This window comes from Ziziphus jujuba, chromosome 11 (assembly GCF_031755915.1).
Source record: "Ziziphus jujuba cultivar Dongzao chromosome 11, ASM3175591v1".
Lineage (NCBI taxonomy): Eukaryota > Viridiplantae > Streptophyta > Magnoliopsida > Rosales > Rhamnaceae > Ziziphus > Ziziphus jujuba.
In genome coordinates, this window is record NC_083389.1 from 3,660,104 (window position 1) to 3,685,606 (window position 25,503).

A 25,503-nucleotide genomic window follows, 5' to 3' on the forward strand; every position below is an offset into this window, starting at 1 on the left:
GCATGCTCATATGATACCAATAATATGGTATCTAAGCTAAGTAATTCTATGACACCAGTGTCAATTCAGGTCTCCCCGTGTGAATTCAGGTCTCCCCGGTTCAAGTAGGACCATAGTTCCTGAATTTCTACGTGAATCAAGATTGAAAAAAGGAAGTTTTCTAATCATTGACTCAAACCCATTGGCGAACCCCACTCAGCGGAATATGGAGGTACTTATGGCAGAATGGGCTATTATGGCCTTTCACAATCAAGTGATAGATGGAACTACCATTAAATGGCTTATCAGTAGATTAATAGACCACTTTGGAATGCCATATACATCACACATCCTAGATCAAGTAAAGACTCTAGGATTACATCCATTTCGTTAGGAATTGATGATCTTTTAACAACACCTTCTAAGGGATGGCTAGTCCAAGATGCTGAACAACAAGGTTTGATTTTTGAAAAACACTATCTTTATGGGAATGTACACACGGTGGAAAAATTACGACAATCTATTGAGATATGGTATGCTACAAGTGACTATTTACAACAAGAAAAATGAATCCTAATTTTAGGATGATTGGCCCTTTTAATCCAATCCATATAATGACCTTTTCGGTGGCTAGAGGAAATGTATCTCAAGTACCAATTAGTAGGTATGAGAGGTTTAATGTCGGGTCCATAAGGATATATGATTGATTTACCTATCCAGACCAATTTATGTGAAGGACTTTCTTTAACAGAACATAACATTTCTTGTTATAGAGTCCGCAAAGGAGTTGTGGATACTATTGTACGAACATCGAATGCTGACTATCTTACACGCAGACTTTTTGAAGCAATTCAACACATTACTGTACATAGAACAGATTGTGGCATCGCCCAAGGTATTTTTATGAGTCCTTCCAATGGGATGATGCCGGAAAGAATTTTTATCCATGCATTGATTGGTCGTGTATTAACATACGATATATATATATAGGCCCTCGATGTATTACCATCGTAAATCAAGATATTGGGATTGGACTTTTCAATCGATAACCTTTCAAATACAACCAACATCTATCCAAACTCCTTTTGCATGTAAGAGCACGTCTTGGATCTACCGATTATGTTATGGTCAAAGCCCTACTCATGGCGACCTAGTCGAATTGGGAGAAGTTATAGGTATTATTGCTAGTCAATCTATTAGGGAACTAGGCACTCAACTAACATTAAAAACTTTTCATATAGGTAAGGTATTCACAAGGGGTATTGCAGAACATGTACAAGCCCCTTCTAATGGAAAAATAAAATTCAATGAGGATTTGGTGCATCCTACAAGTACACATCGTAGGCATCTCGCTTTTCTATGTTATATAGACGTGTATATAACCAAAAAGTTTTATTTTAGTTCCAAATGATCAATATGTAGAATCCAAACAAGTTATTGCTAAAATTCCCATGGGAACATACACTTTAAATTTTAAAGAAAATATTCAAAAAAATATTTATTCTGACTCAGAAAGAGAAATGCACTGGAGTACTAATGTATACCATGCACCAGAATTTACATATAGTAATGTCCATCTCTTACTGAAAAGAAGTCATTTATGGATATTGTCAGGAGTTCGTGCCGATCCAGTGTTGTCCCCCTTTCACTCCACAAAGATCAAGATCAAACAAATGTTCATTTTATTTCTATTGAAGGAAAAATATTTTCTAGCCTTTTAGGAAGTCAAATAAATAATGATCAAGTAAAACACAAATTCTTTAGTTTGGGTCTTTCTGGTAAAAAAGAAAGTATCATTTCTGATTATTCAGAAATTAATCGAATCGTATATAAAGGTCATTGTAATTTCATATTTCCTTCTATTCTACACAAGAATTCTGATTTATTTTTATTGGCAAAGAGAGGATGAAATAGATTCATTATTCCATTCCAGTGGATTCAAAAATGAGAGAAAGAACTATTGCCTCATCTCACTATTTCGATTGAAATATTGATAAATGGTATTTTTTGTAGAAATATATTGTTGCTTATATTGATGATCCTCAATACAGAAGAAAAGTTTAGGAATTACTAAATATGGGATGATAGGGATGTATCCAATCCTAAAAAAAAACAGGATTTGCTTGAGTATCAAGGAGTCAAAGAATTTAAGCCAAAATACCACATGGAAGTAAATCGTTTTTTTTTTCATTCCCGAGGAAGTGCATATTTTACCCGAATCTTCTTCCATAATGGTATGGAACAATAATATCTTTGGAGTAGATACATGAATCACTTTAAATATAAGAAGTTGAGTAGGCATATTGGTATGAGTGGAGACAGAAAAAAAAAAGATTGAACTTAAAATCTTTTCTGGAGATATCCATTTTGCTGTACAGATGGATAAGATATTTCGACACAATGGCATCTTGATACCGCCTGGAATGATTAAAAAAAATGTAAGAAATCAAAAAAATTGAAAAATTGGATCTGTGTCCAATGGATCATACCTACAAAGAAAAAATATGTTATTCTGGTTCGGCACGTAATCATATATGAAATAGCCAACGGTATAAATTTAGAAACACTTTTCCCCTGGGACCCATTGCAGGAAAGTGATAATCTAGAACCTAGAGCTGTAAATTATATTCTTTATGGAAACGGCAAACCAATTTGGGGAATTTCTAGCACAAGCATATTCAATTAGTTTGGACTTGTTTAGTGTTGAACTGGGACCAAGATAAAAAAAACTTCTTCTATTGAAGAGGCCAATGCTTCCTTTGTTAAAGTAAGGACAAATGGTCTGATTTGAGATTTCTTAAGATCAACTTAATGAAATCCCATATTTCGTATATCATAAAAAGGAATGATCTGTTAGATTCATGATTGATCTCTGATGATAGGTCAAACTATACCAATCCATTTTATTATATTTATTCCAAGGAAAGGATTCAACAATCACTTAACAAAAATCAAGGAACTATTTGTACATTGTTGAATAAAAGTAAGGAATCTCAGTCTTTGATAATTTTGCCATCGATTAATTGTTTTCAAATGGAACAGCCTCTTAAATTGATAATTACCTTTTAAAAACTCATAGGCACATCTTGGTAACTAAATATTTAGAACTTGACAATTTAAAACACACTTTTCAACTACTTAAATATTGTTTAATGGATGAAAACGGGAGAATTTATAATTCCGCTTTATGCAATAACATCCTTTTGAATCCATTCAACTTAAATTAGCATTTTCTCCATCACAATTATGATCATAATTATTGTGTAGAAACAGCTACAGTAATTTAGCATGGGGCAGTTTATTTGTGAAAACGTATGTATAGCTAAAAAAGGGCCATACCTAAAATCGGGCAAAGTTATAAATGTTCAAATTGACTCTGTAATAATAAGATCGGCAAGCCTTATTTGGCCACTCCAGGAGCAACTGTTCATGGCCATTATGGAGAAATACTTTGCAAAGGAGATGATACGAACCTAGGACGACCTGCTCCTAAACTCGTATTATATTAGCCCAGATCTTTAATTAAGTTCAAGCTCTAATGGAATGACCTCAACCCCTAACCAACCTGTGGTTAGAAACCTTGGTATAATGTAGATGCCACAATAGGGGATGGAAAACCTTTTGATAAGTCAAGCTAAAACAACCAATTCTCTAATGGTGTTTTAGGTGTTCACAAAGAACAAAGAGATAATTAATCTCACAAGTATTTTCTTAATCAAATCAATGTTTTTTTCATATTGAAAAATAAGCCTTTAAATAGGCTAAGATTACAAAGAAAAAAACCCTAAAAAATTAATTCAAAACTGGACTCCTATAGGAATTAGGAAACTTGACTGAATTCTAATATGTCCTAAATTAAGTTTCCTAAACTAAATTTGATTAATTAATTCCTTTATTTTGAATTAGGAATTAATTAATTTACAATGGAAATAATAAAATAAAAACCTTCCTAAAGTTATTTATCCAGAAAATAAATAAATAAAAACCTAAAAGTAATGGTAGTTTCCTAAAACAAAAAGTAAAAACAAATTAGGAAACTAAAAATGCTAGCTTTTTTATCAAGTCGAATTTGATCAATCTTTGACCTCTTTGAGCTTCAAATTAGCTTCTAGATGCTTTTTAGGATGCCAAATAAGTTGAGCTTGGTTTCGAGGAGAGTACTTGTTGTCTACAAAGTTGAAGAGCAGATACAAAGAGAAAACATCTTCCACACTCGCTTCGAAATACAAGGTAAAATTTGTAGCATGATTATAGATAGTGGGAGTTGTACTAATGTGATAAGTAATCTTGTAGTTGATAAATTAGGCTTGAAAACAATAAAACATCCTGAACCTTATAGATTACAATGGCTTAATGATAGTGGTGAGATGAAAGTAAACAAACAAGCCAAAGTAAAATTTAATATAGGTAGATATGAGGATGTAGTTTTATGTGATATTGTACCCATGATTGCTGGACATATACTATTAGGTAGACCATGGCAATTTGATAAAGATGCTACTCATTTTGGTCGAGAAAATAGTATTGTTTTTAGGTTTAAAGGGAAGAAGGTCAAGCTGGAACCATTATCTCCTAAAGAGGTTTACAAAGACCAATTACAAATGCAACAAAGGAGAGAAGCCGAAAAGCTCAAGGAAAAAGCAAGTATGGCACCAACGGCTTCACCATCCTTTCAAGAAGGTAAGATTGAGGTTACTGACCAAGGTAAGGTTTCTAAGGTTCATATTGAGTGGAAAGATCAAGGGAAAACCGAAAAAGAGGGAAAAGGAAGTGGCAAACCCGCGAGGTTGGAGAAGGAAGAGGAATCCAAAGGTTTGCGCCAATCCAAGGGAAAAAAAGAAAAAGAAAGAAAGGAAAGGTTAAGTAGCAATTTTTATTTGAGTTTAGGGGATATTAATAAGGTTATTGAGTGTAAGAAACCTTTGCTGGTCATGCTTTACAAAGAAAATTATTTTAATGATCAAACTAACTTTGAAGAACTTGAATTGCCAAGTTCAATGATTTCTCTTTTGAAGGAATTTGGAGATGTCTTCCCAAATGAGATTCCAAGTGGACTACCACCTATTCGAGGGATAGAACATCAAATTGACTTTGCTCCAAGGGCTGCCATACCAAATAGACCAGCTTATAGGAGCAATCCTGAAGAAACAAAGGAGCTGCCAAAACAGGTAAGTGATTTGCTTGATAAAGGATACATTCGTGAGAGTTTAAGTCCATGTGCTGTTCCTGTTTTGTTGGTACCTAAAAAGGATGGTTCTTGGAGAATGTGTGTTGATTGTAGGGATATAAAAAACATTACCATCAAATATAGACATCCCATTCCTAGATTAGATGATATGCTTGATGAGTTGCATGGTGCTTGCATGTTTACAAAAATTGATGTTAGGAGTGGTTATCACCAAATTAGGATGAAAGAAGGTGATGAATGGAAAACTGCATTCAAAACCAAATATAGACTGTATGAATGCTTAGTTATGGCTTTTGGATTATCCAATGCACCTAGTACTTTCATGAGGCTTATGAATCATGTAATGCATCCATTTATTGGAAAATTTGTGGTTGTTTATTTTGATGACATTCTAATATATAGCCGAAATTTGGATGACCATGTGGATCAACTTTGGCAAGTTTTACAAGTTCTTAGAAAGGAAAGATTGTTTGCTAACATTAAAAAATGTGAATTTTACAAAGAAGAGCTTGTGTTTCTAGGTTTTGTAGTAAGTGCTACAGGAATCAAAGTTGACCAAGCTAAGGTGAAAGCAATTCAAAAGTGGCCGGTTCCTACTTCTATCACCCAAGTGAGGAGCTTTCATGGCTTGGCAAGCTTTTACAGAAGATTTGTCAAGGATTTTAGTACCATAGCAGCACCATTGAATGAAGTTGTCAAGAAGAATGTTGGTTTCAAATGGGGGGAAGTACAAGAAAAATCTTTTAATTTGTTGAAAGAAAATTTGTGTAATGCACCTTTGTTAGTTTTGCCAAATTTTTCTAAGACTTTTGAAATTGAGTGTGATGCTTCGGGTGTAGATATTGGAGCTGTCTTAATGCAAGAAGGAAGACCCATAGCCTACTTTAGTGAAAAATTAAGTGGAGCTACCCTAAACTACCCGACTTATGACAAGGAGATGTATGCTTTGGTGAGGGCTTTGGAGACGTGGTTGCATTATCTCATGCCAAAGGAGTTTGTGATTCATACAGATCATGAGTCTTTGAAGCATATCAAGGGTCAAGGATAGCTCAACCGAAGGCATGCTAAGTGGATTGAATTTATTCAAAACATTTCCATATGTGATCCACTACAAAAAATGTAAGGAAAATGTGGTTGCTGATGCATTATCCCGAAGGTATGTGCTCTTTTCTACCTTAAATGCTAGATTGCTTGGATTTAAACAAGTGAAAGAACTTTATGAGCATGATAGTGACTTTGGAGAAATTTTTAGAACCTGTTTGAAACATGGATTTGATAAATTTTACATATTTGAGGGATATTTGTTTAAGGAAAACAAACTTTGTGTGCCTAATTGTAGTATTAGGGAATTATTGGTTCGGGAAGGACATGGGGGTGGTTTAATGGTCCATTTTGGTGTTTTAAAAACTTTATCCTTGCTGCAAGAACATTTTTATTAGCCTAACATGAGGAGAGATGTTGCGAGAATTTGTGAAAGATGTTTGAAATGCCGAAAAACAAAATCAACATTGAAACCGCATGGATTGTATAAGCCTTTGCCGATCCCTACCTATCCTTGGGTAGATTTGTCTATGGATTTTATTCTTGGGTTGCTTAGGTCAAGGACAGGTAAGGATTCAATATTTGTTGTAGTAGATAGGTTTTCTAAGATGGCACATTTTATTGCATGTAACAAAACTGATGATGCATCCAATATTGCTAATTTATTTTTCAAGGAAATTGTGAGATTGCATGGAATGCCAAGAACTATTGTGTCGGATAGGGATGCTAAGTTCTTAAGCTATTTTTGGAAAGCATTGTGGGCTAAATTAGGTGCTAAGCTTTTATTTTCAACTACTTGTCATCCACAAACTGATGGACAAACCGAAGTAGTAAATAGAACCTTGTCTGCATTGTTGAGAGCATTAATTAGTAGAAATTTAAGGACTTAAGAAGAATGTTTGCCACATGTTGAATTTGCATATAATAGGTCTTTACATTCCGCAACTAAATTTACTCCATCTTAAATTGTTTATGGTTTTAATCCTTTGACTCCATTAGATTTAACACCTTTGCCTTTAAGTGAGCGTGCTAATCTAGATGGAAAACAAAAAGCTGATTTTGTAAAGCAGATTCATGAGAAGACACGCGCAAACATTGAGAGGAGGACCGAGCAATATGCAAGGGTGGCTAATCAAGGCCGAAAATCAATGGTGTTTGAACCTGGAGATTGGGTGTGGCTGCATTTAAGGAAAGAAAGATTTCTCGAACAAAGGAAATCAAAACTCATGTCGAGGGGTGATGGACCTTTTCAAGTTTTGGAGAGGATAAACGACAATTCCTACAAACTTGATCTACCGGGTGAGTATAGTGTTAGTGCCACCTTTAATGTTGCTGATTTATCTCCTTTTGTTGCAGGTGATGACTTCGATTTGAGGACAAATCCTTTTCAACAGGAGGGGAAAGGATGCCAAATAATCTGAATATGAAGTCCCACACGTTGCCCATGCTTGGAAAAATAAGAAAAGGCTAATACAGTAAAATAGAGTAAAGCCAGCAAGCAATACAGCAAATTCGCCCAAATTGTTGATGCTGTCCGTACAAGCCCTTTTTGATTGCATTTGATGCTGCTTTTAACTTGATTCCATGACCTCTTAGGCATATGTATTGAACCCATAAATCATTGGAACCATTTCATGCTTCCCGAACTTCAAAAATGTACCAAAACCGTTACCCGGGTCCGTATCGGCTTCTATTGCTTGTATGAGTAAAACAGGCCTTGGTTCTTTAGATATGGCCAACCCATCTTGACTATGACTTATTACTTGTATGAAGACAGCAAGGTTGTCCTTGAAATTCTTGGCTTGGGCGCTAGTGATCGGTCCCACCTTCATTTGTATTGGGTCAGCACCTCAGCGGGTTGTCTGTCGAACAGTCTCGGGTGGATTCACATTAGGAGACACATTAGTTACATTTATATATGAAAAATCAAGATCTGGTGATATAACACAGGGTCTTCCAAAAGTGGAACAAGTGTTAGAAGTGCATTCGATTGATTCAATATCGATGAACCTAGAAAAGAGGGTTGAAAGCTGGAACGAACATATAACAAAAGTTCTTAGAATTCCTTGGGGATTGTTGATTGGTGCTGAGCTAACTATAGTGCAAAGTCATATCTCTTTGGTTAATAAGATCAAAAAGGTTTATTGATCCCGGGGGTGCAGATCCATAATAGACATATAGAAATTATTATCAAATAACATCAAAAGTGCTGATTTCAGAATATGGAATATCTAATGTTTTTTCACCGGGAGAACTAATTGGATTGTTGAGAGCATAATGAACAGGTTGTGCTTTAGAAGAAGTGATGTGTTACAGAGCCATATTATTAGTAATAATGAAAGCGTCTTTAAATTCTCATAGTTTCACATCCGAAGTGAGTTTTCAAGAAACTGCTCGCGTTTTAGCAAAGCTGCTCTACGTGGTCGTATCGATTGGTTGAATGGTTTGAAAGAGAATGTTTTTCTAGGGGGGATGATACCCTTGGGACCGAATTCAAAAGATTAGTACATCGTTCAAGGCAACATCACAACATTCCTTTGGAAATGGAAAAGAAGAATTTATTCAAGTGGGAAATGAATGACATTTTGTTGGACCACAGAGAATTATTTGATTTTTGTATTTCAAAGAATTTACATGATATATCAGAACAATAATTTCTAGGATTTGATGGTTCCTAAAAGAAAATTCATCCTTTTTTCTATTTGTGTTGTGGTCGTTTAATTTGGTAATAGAAATAAAGATAATATCGAATAGAAAGAAATGAATGGTCTGGATCGTGTATCAATGTCCAATCTTCGATAGAAGAGAAGGTTCCATTGGAACAATTATTTATTTCTAACTTCTCTTTTTTTTTTTCAACGAAAAAATAAAAAACAGAAGAAGTGTGGGGAGAAATGACAAGAAGATATTGGAACATCAATTTGGAAGAGATGATGGGAGCAGGAGTTCATTTTGGTCATGGTACAAGGAAATGGAATCCTCGAATGGCACCTTATATTTCTGCAAGGTGTAAAGGTATTCATATTATAAATCTTACCATAACTTCTTGGTTTTTGGTAGAAGCTTGTGATTTAGTTTTTGATGCTGCAAGTAGGGGAAAACAATTCTTAATTGTTGGTACCAAAAATAAAGTATTAGATTAAGTAGCACGGGCTGCAATAAAGGCTCGGTGTCATTATGTTCATAAAAAATGGCTTGATGGTATGTTAACGAATTGGTATACTACAGAAATGAGACTTCACAAATTCAGGGACTTGAGAATGGAACAAAAGATAGGGAGACTCAATCGTCTTCTAAAAAGGGATGCGGCTATGTTGAAGAGACAATTATCTCACTTGCAAACATATCCCGAAGAGATTAAATATATGACTGGATTATCCGATATTGTAATAATTGTTGATCAGCAAGAAGAATCTATAACTTTTCGCGAATGTATGACTTTGGGCATTCCAACAATACAAATTGTGACCCAGATCTAGCAGATATTTCAATTCTGACAAATAATGACGCTATAGCTTCAATTCGATTAATTCTTAACAAATTAGTATTTGCTATTTTTGAGGGCCGTTCTAGCTATATACGAAATTCTTGATTAATAATAAGATAAGTAAATTATTTTTGGAACTCCATAGAATAGATTTATTGAATCGGTTACTATTTATGACAAGTACAAAAGAGTTAAAAATAATCGAGGATATTATGCGATTAGTAGGTGTTCAAAATATCCAATGCAAGTATGCAAATAAAAAATGAGATGGTTGAATCAAAATAATTCCTTTTAAAGTTCTACTTCTTTCAAAGGTTAATATGAGTGTTTTATTATGTTCCATCAACACACTAAAAGAGTTATACGATCTATTCGATGTGGAAGTAGGCCAACATTTCTATTGGCAAATAGGAAGTTTTCAAGTCCATGGCCTAGTACTTACTACTTCTTGGGTCGTACTTGCTATCTTATTAGGTTCAGCCATTATAGCTGTTCATAATCCACAAACCATTCCGATTGATAGTCAAAATTTCTTTGAATATGTCCTTGAATTCATTCAGGATGTGAGCAAAACGCGGATTGGAGAAGAATATGGTCCCCGGGTTCTATTTATTGGAACTATGTTTTTATTTCTTTTTCTTTTCGAATTTGTCAGGGGCTTTTTTATCCTGGAAAATCATACAGTTACCTCATGGGGAGTTAGCCGTGGCCACAAATGATATAAACACTATTGTTGCTTTAGCTTTACTCACGTCAATAGCATATTTATATGAGGGCCTTTCAAAAAAGGGATTAGGTTATTTCGGTAAATACAGTCAACCAACCCTAATCCTTTTGCCCATTAACATTTTAGAAGATTTCACAAAATCCTTATCGCTTAGTTTTTGAATTTTCGAAAATATATTAGTCGATGAATTAATAGTTGTTGTTCTTGTTTCTTTAGTGCCTTTAGTGGCTCCTGTACCTGTCATGTTCCTTGGATTATTTACAAGTGGCATTCAAGCTCTTATTTTTGCAACCTTAGTTGCAGCTTATATAGGCGAATCCATGGAAGGTCATCATTGATTAGTTTTCGACATAGTCTTTTTTTAGCTTAGCCTGACGGCATGTCTATATGTCTCAAAGTAATCCACTTAACTTAAGGAAGAAAAATATACAAATAAGATCGAAATAAGAACAAAGTATATACGATCTAGAGTAATAGTAAAAAGAATGTTACAATATTAAGTTAAGGAATTGTAAAAAAAAAAAAAAAAAAGGAAAGAGATCTAAAAGATCTTTTTCCTCAAATTCTTTTCTGGTCGATTTATACCACTCGACAATGAATACTCCCTTTCTATTGATATTGTTTTGTTCATTCAATTCACCGATTGACCCAAAAAAATTAATAAATAATAAATTACATGAACTTCGATAAACTCAATCCTAATATTTCTATGCAATGATTATGACTAACGAATTTGTCAGTTAAATTGATTGTACTCATGGGGGATAATGATAAATAAAATGGGGTTGATTAGAGGAGTATCGGGGGTTGAACTAGATGTATGTAATCTAATTGTTATAAGACAATTATGATGTATGTTTCAAAGAGTGATGCTAGAATCTGACTGAATCTAAGATACGAATAGTTGGTTTATGTTATGGGGGAAAGACATGTATATGTGATATTCAATATTAACTAGGTATATGAATTAAAGATATATTTAATTTGCCCTACTATTATGTTATGGATTTCGATAAGGATTCCACTATTTAGATGAGGATTCCAATATAAGTACTTCCATTTTGACTGTAATTTTTTTTGAACATTGAATGAATTTAAATCTCAAAAAAGAGCAAAGAATTCAAAGAATGGAGTTGAAAAAAAAAATATAAAAGAAAGAACTGGCCGAACAAAAGTCGTACAAATTAAAAATTACATGTATAGGAAAATATTGAAGCAGTTCTATTGCTTCAAGAATATTATTATTTCAATTCATGGTTTTTAGTGACTTTGAATGGATAAATCTTAGCGATAGAATAAGTAAGCCATAATCCGCCATAATCCATTGATTTCTGCCGCTTCTGTTATTGTTGCTGGATTGGCTGTTGGGCTTGCTTCTATTGGACCTAGGGTTGGGCAAGGTACTGCCGTGGGCCAAGCTGTGCAAGGGATCGCTAGACAGCCAGAAGCAGAGCAAAAAATATGATGTACTTTATTGCTTAGCTTGGCTTTTATGGAAGCTTTAACAATTTGTGGACTGGTTGTTGCATTAGCACTTTTATTTGCGAATCCCTTTGTTTAAACTTTTACCTTATTCCTATTTAATTTAGAAAAATTATAGAATAAAAAAATATAGATAATTAGTTTATCTATAAGAATAAGAAAGTGGAGATCATATGAAAAATGTAACTGATTCTATCCTTTCCTTGGGTTATTGGCCATTCACTGTGAGTTTTGGGTTTAATACCGATATTTTAGCAACAAATCCAAAAAATCTAAGTGTAGTCTTTGGTGTATTGACTTATTTTGGAAAAAGGAGTGGGATGCTAATCCGCTCGAGCTCGTACAATCAACAACTCGCTAGGGTACTGACCTGATATGGATGAAGACTAGGCCAATCACTAGGGCTCAAGCTAAGAGGTTTAAGGACAACCTTACTGCCTTTATCTAGGAAGTAATTCATTCTCAAAAGGGCTTGTCCATACCTGAAAATAAAAGACATGTTTTAAGCATCCAAGTAGTGGAGGCTGGTACATCGGACACCCATACATCAGACATTTTATACCGGATACCCATACATCGGACATCTGACCTAAGATTTCAAACATCGAACATCAGACATAAGTTAGCTCGGACATTAGACAGACATAAGTTAGCTCGGACATCAAACATAAGTCAGCTCAGTTGTCAAACTAGTCAACTCATTTTCGAATTTGCGTTTGACTTTTTGGGTTTTTATTTATTTATTTGCTGGAAAATAAGTTAGGAAAGTTATTATTTTATTATTTTCATTGCAAATTAATTAATTGCTACTTTAAAATAAGGGAATTAATTAATCCAAATTACATTAGGAAAGGATGTGAAATTAGGCAATTTCCTAATTGGATTCTATGTTGGCTGAAATTTCCTAATCCTTTTAGGGTTTTATTTTGTTCATTCAAAGCCTATTTAAAGGCTTATTTTCAATGAGAAATCAAGCTTGAATTTTATATAGAAAATTATTTTGAGACTGAATTCTCTTTGTTCGTGAGAAGTATTTTATATAGACCTGCATATAGAAACAAATGAGCTACAAAAACAGGTAAGTGAGTTACTTGAGAAAGGCTATATTCGTGAGAGTATAAGTCCATGTGCTATTCCTATTTTATTAGTACCTAAAAAAGATGGTTCTTGGAGAATGTGCATCGATTGTAGGGCTATAAATAATATCACCATCAAATATAGACATCCAATTCCTAGATTAGATGAATTGCATGGTGCGTGCTTATTCACTAAAATTGATCTTAGGAGTGGATACCATCAAATTAGGATGAAAGAAGGTGATGAATGGAAAACCGTATTTAAAACTAAATATGGGATGTATGAATGGTTAGTCATGCCTTTTGGTTTAACTAATGCACCTAGTACTTTTATGAGGCTTGTGAATCACGTTATGCGTCCATTTATTGGCAAATTTGTGGTTGTGTACTTTGATGACATTTTAGTGTATAGCCGAAACTTAGATGAACATGTAGACCATCGTAGGCAAGTTTTAAATGTTCCTAGGAGAGAAAGGTTGTTTGCTAACATGAAAAAGTGTGACTTTTGCAAAGATGAGCTTGTTTTCCTAGGATTTGTAGTAAATGCTGCAGGAATTAAAGTTGACCAATCTAAAGTTCAAACAATCAAGGAGTGGCCAACACCAACATCTATCACCTAAGTGAGGAGCTTTCATGGTTTGGCAAGTTTTTATCGGAGATTTGTCAAGGAGTTTAGCACCATCGCAGCACTTTTGAATGAAGTTGTAAAGAAGAATGTTGGCTTTAAATGGGGGGAAGTACAAGAAAAATCTTTTAATTTGTTGAAACAAAAATTATGTAATGCACCTTTATTAGTTTTGCCAAATTTTTCTAAGACTTTTGAAATTGAATGTGATGCTTCGGGTGTAGGTATTGGAGTTATATTAATGCAAGAAGGAAGGCCTATAGCCTATTTTAGTGAGAAATTAAATGGAGCTACATTAAACTACCTGACATAAGACAAGGAGATGTATGATTTGGTGAAGACTTTAGAAACATGGCAGCATTATCTCATGCCAATAGAATTCATGATTCATATGGATCATGAATCTTTGAAGCACATTAAAGGCCAAGGAACGCTCAACTGAAGGTATGCCAAGTGGACTGAATTTATTGAAACTTTTCCATATGTGATCTGCTACAAGAAAGGTAAGGAAAATGTGGTTGTCGATGCATTATCCCGAAGGTATGTTCTCTTTTCTACCTTAGATGCTAGATTGCTGGATTTTGAACAATTAAAGGAAATTTATGAGCATGATAGTGACTTTGGAGAAATATTTAGATCCTGTTACAAACATGGATTTAATAAATATTACATATTTGAGGGATATTTGTTTAAGGAAAACAAACTTTTTGTGCCTATGTAGCATTAGGGAGTTATTAGTTCGGGAAGGTCATGGGGGTGGTTTAATGGGACATTTTGCTGTTTTTAAAACTTTATCCTTATTGTAAGAACATTTTAATTGGCCGACATGAAGAGAGATGTTGAGAAAATATGTGAAAGGTGTTTGAAATGGCGAAAGACTAAGTCCACATTGAAGCCGCACGGATTGTACCAACCTTTGCTGATTCCTTCACATCCTTGGGTAGATTTGTCTATGGATTTTATTATTGGTTTGCCTAGGTCAAGGATAGGTAAGGATTCAATTTTTGTTATTGTAAACAGATTTTCTAAGATTACACATTTTATTGCATGTAATAAAACTGATGATGCATCTAATGTAGCTAATTTATTTTTCAAAAAAATTGTGAGGTTACATGGAATGCCTAGGACTATTGTTTTGGATAGGGATGCTAAGTTCTTAAGTTACTGTTGGAAAATTTTGTGGGCTAAGTTAGGTACTAAGCTTTTATTTTCAACTACTTGTCATCTACAAACTGATGGACAAACCGAAGTAGTGAATAGAACTTTGTCTCCATTGTTGAGAGCATTAATTAGTAAATTTGAGAATGGGAGGAGGATTGTTTACCACATGTTGAATTTGTTTATAATAGGTCTTTGCATTCAGCAGCAAAATTTACTCCTTTTGAAATTGTTTATGTTTTAATCATTTGATTCCATTAGATCTAACACATTTACCTTTAAGTGAACGTGCTAATCTAGATGGGAAATAAAAAGCTGATTTTGTTAAGCAGATTCATGAAAAAACTAAGGCAAATATTGAGAGGAGGACCGAGAAATATGCAAGAAATGCTAATCATGGTTGAAAACAAGTTGTGTTTGGTTGCACCTAAGAAAGGAAAGGTTTCCAGAATAGCAAAAATCAAAATTGGTGCCAAGAGAAGATGAACCTTTCCAAGTTTTGGAGCGGATAAATCACAATGCTTACAAACTTGATTTGCCAGGTGGTGTAATATTGGTGCTACATCCAATGTTACTGATTTGTCTCCTTTCGGTGCAAGTGATGACTTTGATTTGAGGGCAAATCCTTTTCAAGAGGAGGGGAATGATACGAATCCACCTGAGCTCGCACAACCAACAACTCGCTGGGGTACTGATCCGATGCAGATGAAGACCGGGCCGATCACTAGGGTTCAAGCTAAGAGGTTTAAGGACAACATTGCTGCCTTTATCCAAGAAGTAATTCATTCTGGAAAGGGCTTGTCCATACCTGAAGATAAAAGACATGTTTTAAGCATCCAAGTGGTGGATGCTGATACATCGGACATTTTACATTAGACACCCATACATCGGACATCTAATGATACGAACCTAGGATGACCTGCTCCTAAACCCGTATTATATTAGCCCGGATCTAATTATGTTCAAGTTCTAATGGTCACCTTGACCCCTAACCAACCTGTGATTAGAAAACCTTGGTATATAATGAAGACGCCACAATAGGTGATGGAAGGCCTATTGATAAGTCAAACTAAAACACTCATTCACTAATGGTGTCTTAGGTGTTCAAATGAACAAAGAGAATTCAATCTTACAAATAATTTTTTGTATCAAATTCAAGCTTCCTTCTTATTGAGAAATAAGCCTTTAAATAGGCTATAAAGCCACAAAATAAAACCAACAAAACCAAAGGGAAAATCGGCCATACAAAGTAGTTTCCTATGGTGGCCGAAATTCTCACTCCTTTCCTAATCTAATTTGGATTAATTAATTCATTTATTTTGAATTAAGAATTAATAATTTAGAATGAAAATAATAAAATAATAACTTTCCTAAACTTATTTTTCCAGAAAATAAATAAATAAAAACTAAAAAGTAATGGTAATTTCCTAAAACAAAAAGCAGAATCAAATTAGGAAACTATAACACTAGCTTTTTGACTAAGTTGACTTTGACCAATCTTTGACCAAATTGAGCTCCAAATCAGCTTCAATATGCTTTTTAGGATGCCAAATATGCTTAATATGCTGTCCCACACATTGCCCATGCTTGGACGAGGAAGAAAAAACCAACTCAACAAAATACAGTAAAGCAAGCACAAAATACAGTAAAAAACAGGCCAAATTTGAAGCTGTCCGTACAGCCCCTTTTTGAATGCCTTTGAAGCTGCCTTGACTTGATTCCATATTCTCTTAGACATATGCATTGATTCCATAAAGAGTTGGAACCATTTCATGCTATCCGTTGTCCATATTTGCACCAAAACTGCTACCCGGGTCCGTATCGGCTTCCACCATTTGTATGGTTAGGATAGGTCTTGGCTCTTCGGATATGGACAAGCCCTTTTGAGTATGCATTATTCCCTGGATAAAAGCAGCAATAACATCCTTAAACTTCATAACTTGAGCCCTAGTGATTGGCCCGGTCTTCATCTGTATCGAGTCAGCACCTCAGTGGGTTGTCGGTTGTGCGGGCTAGGGAGGCATCACATCACAGACCACCGGGAATTATTAATATTGATTTTAATAATAATAAATAAATTATATACTTCTTCTATTGTATAATTATTTAAATTATTTTAAAATAAAATATAAAAAATTTATAAAATATAAAAGATTTTTTTTGTAATAAGTATTTTCTATACTAATATATAAATAATAATATATTACATTTCTATATTAAATATAATATTAATATTAAATGCATAATAATTATATACACATATTAACATACATTAAATATACAATATATATTAAATATATGGAAATAATATATATGCTAGATTATAGTTATATTACAAGTACTAAGTGTATTAGAGCGCCTCTTATTCAAATTATTCGAAAGATCTTTCTTGGCATGGAAATCTAAAAATATATGGAAATAAATTGCGTTTAATAGGATTTGAACCTATACCAAAGATTTAGAAGACCTCTGTCCTATCCATTAGACAATGAACACTTTGCATTCCAATTTTTTTATATTTATTTTCTTTTCACATTTATTATTCGGACCGAACGAATATGTGAAAGAATTCTGGGAATTACCTATTCAACTATGCACTACATTAATTATATTCATTTTGTTTATATTTCTATAAAACATATTTGTTAGAAATTTGATATTTTAATGCATATCAAAATATATAAAGACATATTAGATATAAATATCTATTAGACATATAGATTTATAGGTTTCAACTATAAAAAAGAAATATTGAAAAACATTGAATAGAGATTAGAGAAAGTAAGCACAAGCAGGCAGCCGAAATCGAACCCGCATCGTTAGCTTTGAAGGTTAAGGGTTATAATCAACATTGATTCATCATTGTTAATGTCTCTAATTCAAAATTGAACATGAAACTTCGGTTTCATTAGGCTCCTTTATGGAAGATAAATAAATCTCCAGATATCAATTGAAATTAACAAAAAATTCGACCCTTAACATCTGTGTCCGCTTTTTGGTATGAATGCATTTAGAATGGCCCGCTTTCTAGATTATCCTTATAACAATCTTTCTAGTTACTTTGTTCTCTACTTCTATTTGAAAGAATCCTTGGGAAAAGGATTTTGTTTCCATCGAGCTAAAACAATTTTTTGATGTCTCTAGTAAACCAAAGTTATTGTTTAATTAGCTATTTTGTTTCAATTTTCCCTATACAAAATAGACAAATTGAAGATTTAGTTACGATTAGAAATACCCTGTCTATCTTTATCCATGGATCCTTTACTCATACTCATTCAATTGGAAATATTGATTGATCCAATTAAAAAAAAAAATTATGTTTCATAATTTCATAATCCAATTTTTCAATTGCTAATTGACTCTTGGATACAAATCATGAGAATTTATATTCTTCCTCGAATTTTTCATTGAAAGGTAAAGGATTTAATCCTTTTAAGAAACAAAGTTTTTGCTCAGAATGGAATATTAATCAAATCGACAGACTCCTTAACTATTCGAGAGTTCATAAAATGAATCGTACTTTTATCACTAAAATATACCCGCTCCTATCCAATTATTGCATATTAGTGAACATTTTGTCTAACAAGAAATTCGGGCGTAATCAAAAGATAGGATCAGAAAAAAATGCATTGCTCACGAATCCATAGTTTCATTTTTTATAATATACATATTTTTATTTATTTATTATTTCAGTAAAATATCAGCAAACAAAAAAAAGGAGGTCCGGCCCAGCTAGGTACTGACCAGGCCAAGCCATGGAAATAAAGGGCCCTTTCGGACGAACTCAAAGAGGTTTTTTTAATTTATTATTAATAATAAATATTTTTTTCTCATTATTCCTATTTTTTCTTTTTTCTATTTGTTTTTTCTATTTATATATTAGTTTTTCTATTTATATATTATATAAAATACAGAATATATCTATTAAACATATACTAATTATATAAATCTATTCAAAAAATCTATAAAATCTATGTTAAACATATTAACAAATATAGATTCCATTTTTAGATTTGATTTATATTAGACATTTTTATGTTTATTTCATTTATATTGGATTTATATATTGGACTATTATAGATTGTGAAGATTGGATTGTTGATATCTCTTTCAAGTCTTCCATGATGGATTATCCATTTTTTATGAGTCCTACCTATTAGATATTTTCCATGGTTTTTTTTTTTTTTTCAAAATCAAAAGAGCGATTGGATTGAAAAAATAAAGGAATTCTAGCCATCTTGTTATCTTAGATAGAACATAAACCACTTAGATGAAAAAACAGAGGATAGAAAGTCTGGCAATGGTCTTACCTTTTTCTGAGGTATCTATTTTTTTCGTACTATAATACCTTATTTTGACTATATTGTACTATATATCATTTGATAACCCAATAAGCCCATTATCTTTGGTTCAAATCGAATTTCAAAGATATTTGAAACTAGATAGATCTTAGCAACACGATCTCCTATACCCATTTATCTTTCGGGAGTATATTTATGCATTTGCTCATGATCATGGTTTAAATGGATCGAGTTTGCTGGAAAATGTAGGTTATCACAATAAATATAGTTTACTAATTGTGAAACGTTTAATACTCGAATGTATCACCAGAATCATTTGATTATTTTCGCTAATGATTCTGACCAAAATAAATGTTTTATGTACAACAAGAATTTGTATTCTCAAAGCTTGAGAATGCCAGCCCCAAAAATGGACCTATGTTGCTGGAAACACTGTTTCCAACACATAGCCGTTTTACAAAATAAAATCAATACCCAACAAAGAGGTAATTCCTAAATTAAATACAATAAAATTTAGGCATTTAAAAAGATATTAAAAGGAACAAAAAACATACACATAAATATTGCATTAGGTTATTCAACAAAATATTTCTTTTAAAGAAAGAAAGAGGGTGCAAACCTTGGTAGATTTTGGTTTGCACAAGGTGGCAAAATTACTACATTTTCAACAGTCTTCCCTGGTAATCTTGCTAGAGACATTAAGGGTAGTCCTTAATGCCTCAAATCTGGTCTTCCAAGTGGCTTTGTGAATACATCTGCAAGGTTCTACCCCAAATTCACATACTCCAAAGAGACTTCTCCAAGATCTCCAAACTCCCTCATGGAATGATATTTCACCAGAATATGTTTTGTTATTCCATGTTGTACCTGGTTCTTGGCTATTGAAATTGCTGAAGTGTTGTCACATTTGATGATGGTTGGACTTTCTTAAGTATGACCAAGATCTCCCATCAACTTCCTTAACCACATACATTGCTTTGCACAAGATGAGCAAGCAACGTATTCGACTTCCGCGGTACTTTGAGCCGTTGTGCTTTGCTTCTTTTCATTTCATGAGAAAGGACCACTCTCAAGTGAAAACAAGTAGCCTGAAGTACTCCTCATATCATCAATGCCGCTGCCCAATCACTATCCGAATAGCCAACAAGCTTCAACTCATCCTTTGCTTCATATCAAATTCCATAATTACTAGTGCCCTTAAGATACCAAAGAACTCTTTTAGCACTTTTAAGATGAGTTTGGGTGGGTGCTTACATCTATCTTGAAAGCACATACACGGCATACATAATATCTAATCTAGATGAGCACACACAAAGCAAACTACCAATTAAGGATCGATAAAGACTAGGATTTAACTTTGGTGTGCCATCCTCCTTTTGGTACATCTCTCCTTGGATCATTGGAGTGCTCATTGGATTGCATTCTTCAAGATTAAATTTCTCCAACAGATCCTTGATGTACTTTTCTTGTGATATAAATATTCCTCTTTGGCATTGCATTACTTCCACACCAAGGAAGTAATTCATGAGACCTAAGCTAGACATCTCAAACTCCTTCTCAAGTTCATGCCTTAGCTTATCCACATTCCTTGGGTCCTCACCGATGACCAACAAGTCATCCACATACAAAGAAACCACTATCATACTTCCTTCAACCCTCACATATAAAGTTGATTCATTTTGGCTCCTCCAGAAGCCATGTCCAAGTAAGTAGCCATCCATCCTTCCATACCAAGCCCTAGGTGCTTGCTTAAGACCATATAAGGCTTTGTGAAGCTCACAAACCTTATCTTCATGTCCTCCATCATATAGCCTTCGGATTGCTTCACATACACTTCTTCTTGCAATACACCATTCGAGAATGTCGATTTCACATCCAAGTGAAACACACTCAATTGCTTGGCAGCCGAAGGAGCAAGGATGAGTCTAATGGTTTCCATCCTTGCTATGGGTGCAAACATCTCCCCATAGTCAGCTCCGGCTTGTTGTGCATAACTTTTGACGACCAACCTTGCGTTGTGTTTGTAAATGGTGTAATCTAGATTGCATTTGGTGATACGAACCTACAACGACCTGCTCCTAAACCCGTTTTATATTAGCCCGGATCTCAATTAAGTTCAAGTTCTAATGGAATGGACCTCAACCCCTAACCAACCTGTGGTTAGAAACCTTGGTATAATGTAGATGCCACAATAGGGGATGGAAAACCTATTGATAAGTCAAGCTAAAACAACCAATTCACTAATGGTGTTCTCAAAGAACAAAGAGATAATTAATCTCACAAGTATTTTCTCAATCAAATCAAAGTTGTATTCTTATTGATAACTAAGCCTTTAAATAGGCGTTGAAAAGACAACTTAAAAACCCTAGAACATAAAGAAAAATGGCCACCACACATAAAGAAACCTAGTTGGCCGAAACTATACTTCCTTTCCTAATCTAAGTTTGATTAATTCATTCCTCTATATTAAATTAGGAATTAATTAATTTACAATGGAAAGAATAAAATAAAAACCTTCCTAAAGTTATTTCTCCAGAAAATAAATAAATAAAAGCCAAAAGTAATGGTAGTTTCCCAACACAAAAAGTAAAAAACAAATTAGGAAACTAAAAATGCTAGCCTTTTTAATCAAGTTGACTTTGATCAATCTTTGACCTCTTTGAGCTGTAGGATGCCAAATAAGCTGAATATGAAGTACCACACATTGCCCATGCTTGTAAAAATAATAAAAGGCCAATACAGTAAAATATAGTGAGGCCAGCAAGCAATACAGCAAATTCGGCCAAATTATTGATGCTGTCCGTACAAGCCCTTTTTAATTGCATTTGAGGCTGCTTTAACTTGATTTCATGACCTCTTAGGCATATGTATTTAACCCATAAAGCATTGGAACCATTTCATGCTTCCCAGACTCCAAAAATATACCAAAACATCACCCGGGTCTGTACCAGTCTCTAGTGCTTGTATCAGCAAAACAGGTCTTGGTTCTTTGGTCATGATCATTCCTTCTTGATTATGATTTATCCTTTCAATAAGTACAGCAAGGTTATCCTTGAACTTCTTGGCTTGTGCTCTAGTGATTGGTCCCACCTTCATCCGTAACGGATCGGCACCCCAGCGGGTTGTCGGTTGTACAGGTTCGGGCGGATTCGCATCATTCCCCTCCACTTGAAAACGATTTGTCCTCAAATCGAAGTCATCACCTGCAGCAAAAGGAGGTAAATCAACAACATTAAATGTAGCACTAACATTATACTCACCCGGTAAATCAAGTTTATAGGCATTGCCGTTTATCCTCTCCATAACTTGAAAAGGTCCATCACCCCTTGGCATGAGTTATGATTTCCTTTGTTCGGAAAATCTTTCCTTTCGTAAGTGCAACCAAATCAATTCTCCTAGGCCAAACACTATTACAACAAAATCTAGAAATACATGCTCATCTTTGCAAAAATCACATTTTTCAATGTTAGCAAACAATCTTTCCTTTCTAAGAACTTGCAAAACTTGCCTAAGTTGACCCACATGGTCATCCAAATTTCGGCTATATATTAGAATGTCATCAAAATAAACAACCACAAATTTACCAATAAATGGACGCATTACATGATTCATAAGTCTCATGAGAGTACTAGGTGCATTGGATAGTCCAAAAGGAGTTTTGAATGCGGTTTTCCATTCATCACCTTCTTTCATCCTAATTTGATGATAACCACTCCTAACATCAATTTTTGTAAACATGCAAGCACCATGCAACTCATCAAGCATATCATCTAATCTAGGAATGGGATGTCTATATTTGATGGTAATGTTATTTATAGCCCTACAATCAACACACATTCTCCATGTACCATCTTTTTTTGGCACCAACAAAACAGGTACAGCATATGGACTTAAACTCTCACGAATATAACCTTTGTCAAGTAAATCACTTACCTGTTTTTACAGCTCCTTTGTTTCTTTGGGATTGCTCCTATAAGCTGGTCTATTTGGTATGGTAGCCCCTGGAACAAAGTCAATTTGATGTTCTATCCCTCGAATAGGTGGTAGTCCACTTGGAATTTCATTTGGGAAGACATCTCCAAATTCCTTCAAAAGAGAAATCATTGAACTTGGCAATTCAAGTTCTTCAAAGTTAGTTTGATCATTAAAATAATTTTCTTTATAAATCATGACCAATAAAGGTTTCTTACACTCAATAACATTATTAATATCCCCTAAACTCAAATAAAAGTTGCTACTTGACCTTTCTTTTCTTTCTTTTTCTTTTTCCCCCTTGGATTGGCGCAAACATTCGGATTTCCCTTCCTTATCCAAGCTCTCGGGTTTGCCACTTTCTTTCCCCTCTCTTTTGGTTTTTCCTTGATCTTTCCACTCAATATGAGTCTTAGAAATCTTACCTTGATCAGCAATATCATTCCTACCTTCTTGAAAGGATAGTGAAGCCGTTGGTGCCATACTTGCTTTTTCCTTGAGCTTTTTGGCTTCTCTCCTTTGTTGCCTTTGTAATTGGTCTTTGTAAACGTCTTTAGGAGATAATGGTTCCAGCTTAACCTTTTTCCCTTTGAACCTGAAAACAATACTATTTCCTCGACCAAAATGAGTAGCATCTTTATCAAATTGCCATGGCCTACCGAATAGTATATGTCCAGCAATCATGGGTACAATATCACATAAAACTACATCCTCATATCTACCTATATTAAATTTTTCTTTGGCTTGTTTGTTTACTTTCATCTCACCACTATCATTAGGCCATTGTAATCTATATGGTTTAGGATGTTTTATTGTTTTTAAGCCCAATTTATCAACTGCAAGGTTACTTATTGCATTAGTACAACTCCCACTATCTACAATCATGCTACAAATTTTACCTTGTATTTCACAATGAGTGTGGAAGATGTTCTCTTGTTGAATTTGTTCTTCATCCTTGTAAACAGCAAGTACCCTCCTTGAGACCAAATTTAGCTCAACATTTGATGTGTTTAACGGTTCGGCCTCATCATCAAGTCCTTCATCTTCATGTTCGATTTCAGCCTCACTAGCCTCACTTTCGGATTCCACCTCTCCATTACCCCTAATTACCATTATCCTTCTATTCGGGCACTGGCTGGCTATATGTCCTCTTTCTTGGCACTTGAAACAAATAATTTCTCTTGACTTTTGTATTCTTACTGATAACTAAGCCTTTAAATAGGCTTTGAATAGACAACTTAAAAACCCTAGAACATAAAGAAAACCGGCCACCACACATAAAGAAACCTAGTTGGCCGAAACTATACTTCCTTTCCTAATCTAAGTTTGATTAATTAATTCCTTTATATTAAATTAGGAATTAATTAATTTACAATGGAAAGAATAAAATAAAAACCTTCCTAAAGTTATTTTTCCAGAAAATAAATAAATAAAAGCCAAAAAGTAATGATAGTTTCCTAAAACAAAAAGTAAAAAACAAATTAGGAAACTAAAAATGCTAGCCTTTTTTATCAAGTTGACTTTGATCAATCTTTGACCTCTTTTAGCTCCAAATTAGCTTCTAGATGCTTTTTAGGATGCCAAATAAGCTGAATATGAAGTCCCACACGTTGCCCATGCTTGGAAAAATAAGAAAAGGCTAATACAGTAAAATACAGTAAAGCCAGCAAGCAATACATCAAATTCGGCCAAATTATTGATGCTGTCCGTACAAGCCATTTTTGATTGCATTTGAGGCTGGTTTAACTTGATTCCATTACCTCTTAGGCATATGTATTGAAACCATAAAGCATTGGAACCATTTCATGCTTCCCAGACTACAAAAATGTACCAAAACCGTCACCCAGGTCCGTACCAGTCTCTAGTGCTTGTATCGGCAAAACATGTCTTGGTTCTTTGGTCATGATCATTCCTTCTTGATTATGATTTATCCTCTGAATAAGCACAGCAAGGTTATCCTTGAACTTCTTGGCTTCTGCTCTACGGATTGGTCCCACCTTCATCCGTAACGGATCGGCACCCCAGTCGGTTGTCGGTTGTACAGGTTCGGAAGGATTCGCATAATTTAGTTTTAAAGATCCATTTGACACCAATTTCTTTATTTTTTTTCCGTTTAGTGACAAAGGACCATGTCTCATTCTTCTCAGTCATCTTCATTTCCATATCCATTACTTCCTTCAACTCTTTCTTCATCAAGGCCTCTTGCACACATATAGGGTCACCAAGTGCAACATTACACCTTTCATAAATCTCGGACAAAGATCTCTTCCCTCTAACACCTCACCAACCTTCAAAATCGGTTCCAATGATTTCTTGGAATAGATCATCATCCTCTTCATTGTCTTCATCTTTGTCATCTTCATCATTGTTGTTTTGAACATTTATTTCTTCATTTTCTTCTTCAAACCATGGCTCATCCCCATTCACCAATAGCTCCTCCTTACTCCAATCCCATTTTCCATTCTCA

The 25,503-nt window shown here is 34.3% G+C and overlaps 3 pseudogenes; all 3 read left to right on the forward strand.

Moving 5' to 3' along the window:
- LOC132799936 (protein Ycf2-like) overlaps positions 1-25,503 on the forward strand; it is a 31,756-nt pseudogene that overhangs the window by 1,029 nt on the left and 5,224 nt on the right.
- Positions 206-8,886, forward strand: LOC132799830 (DNA-directed RNA polymerase subunit beta''-like; annotated as a pseudogene).
- LOC132799831 (small ribosomal subunit protein uS2c-like) lies at positions 9,103-9,800 on the forward strand (annotated as a pseudogene).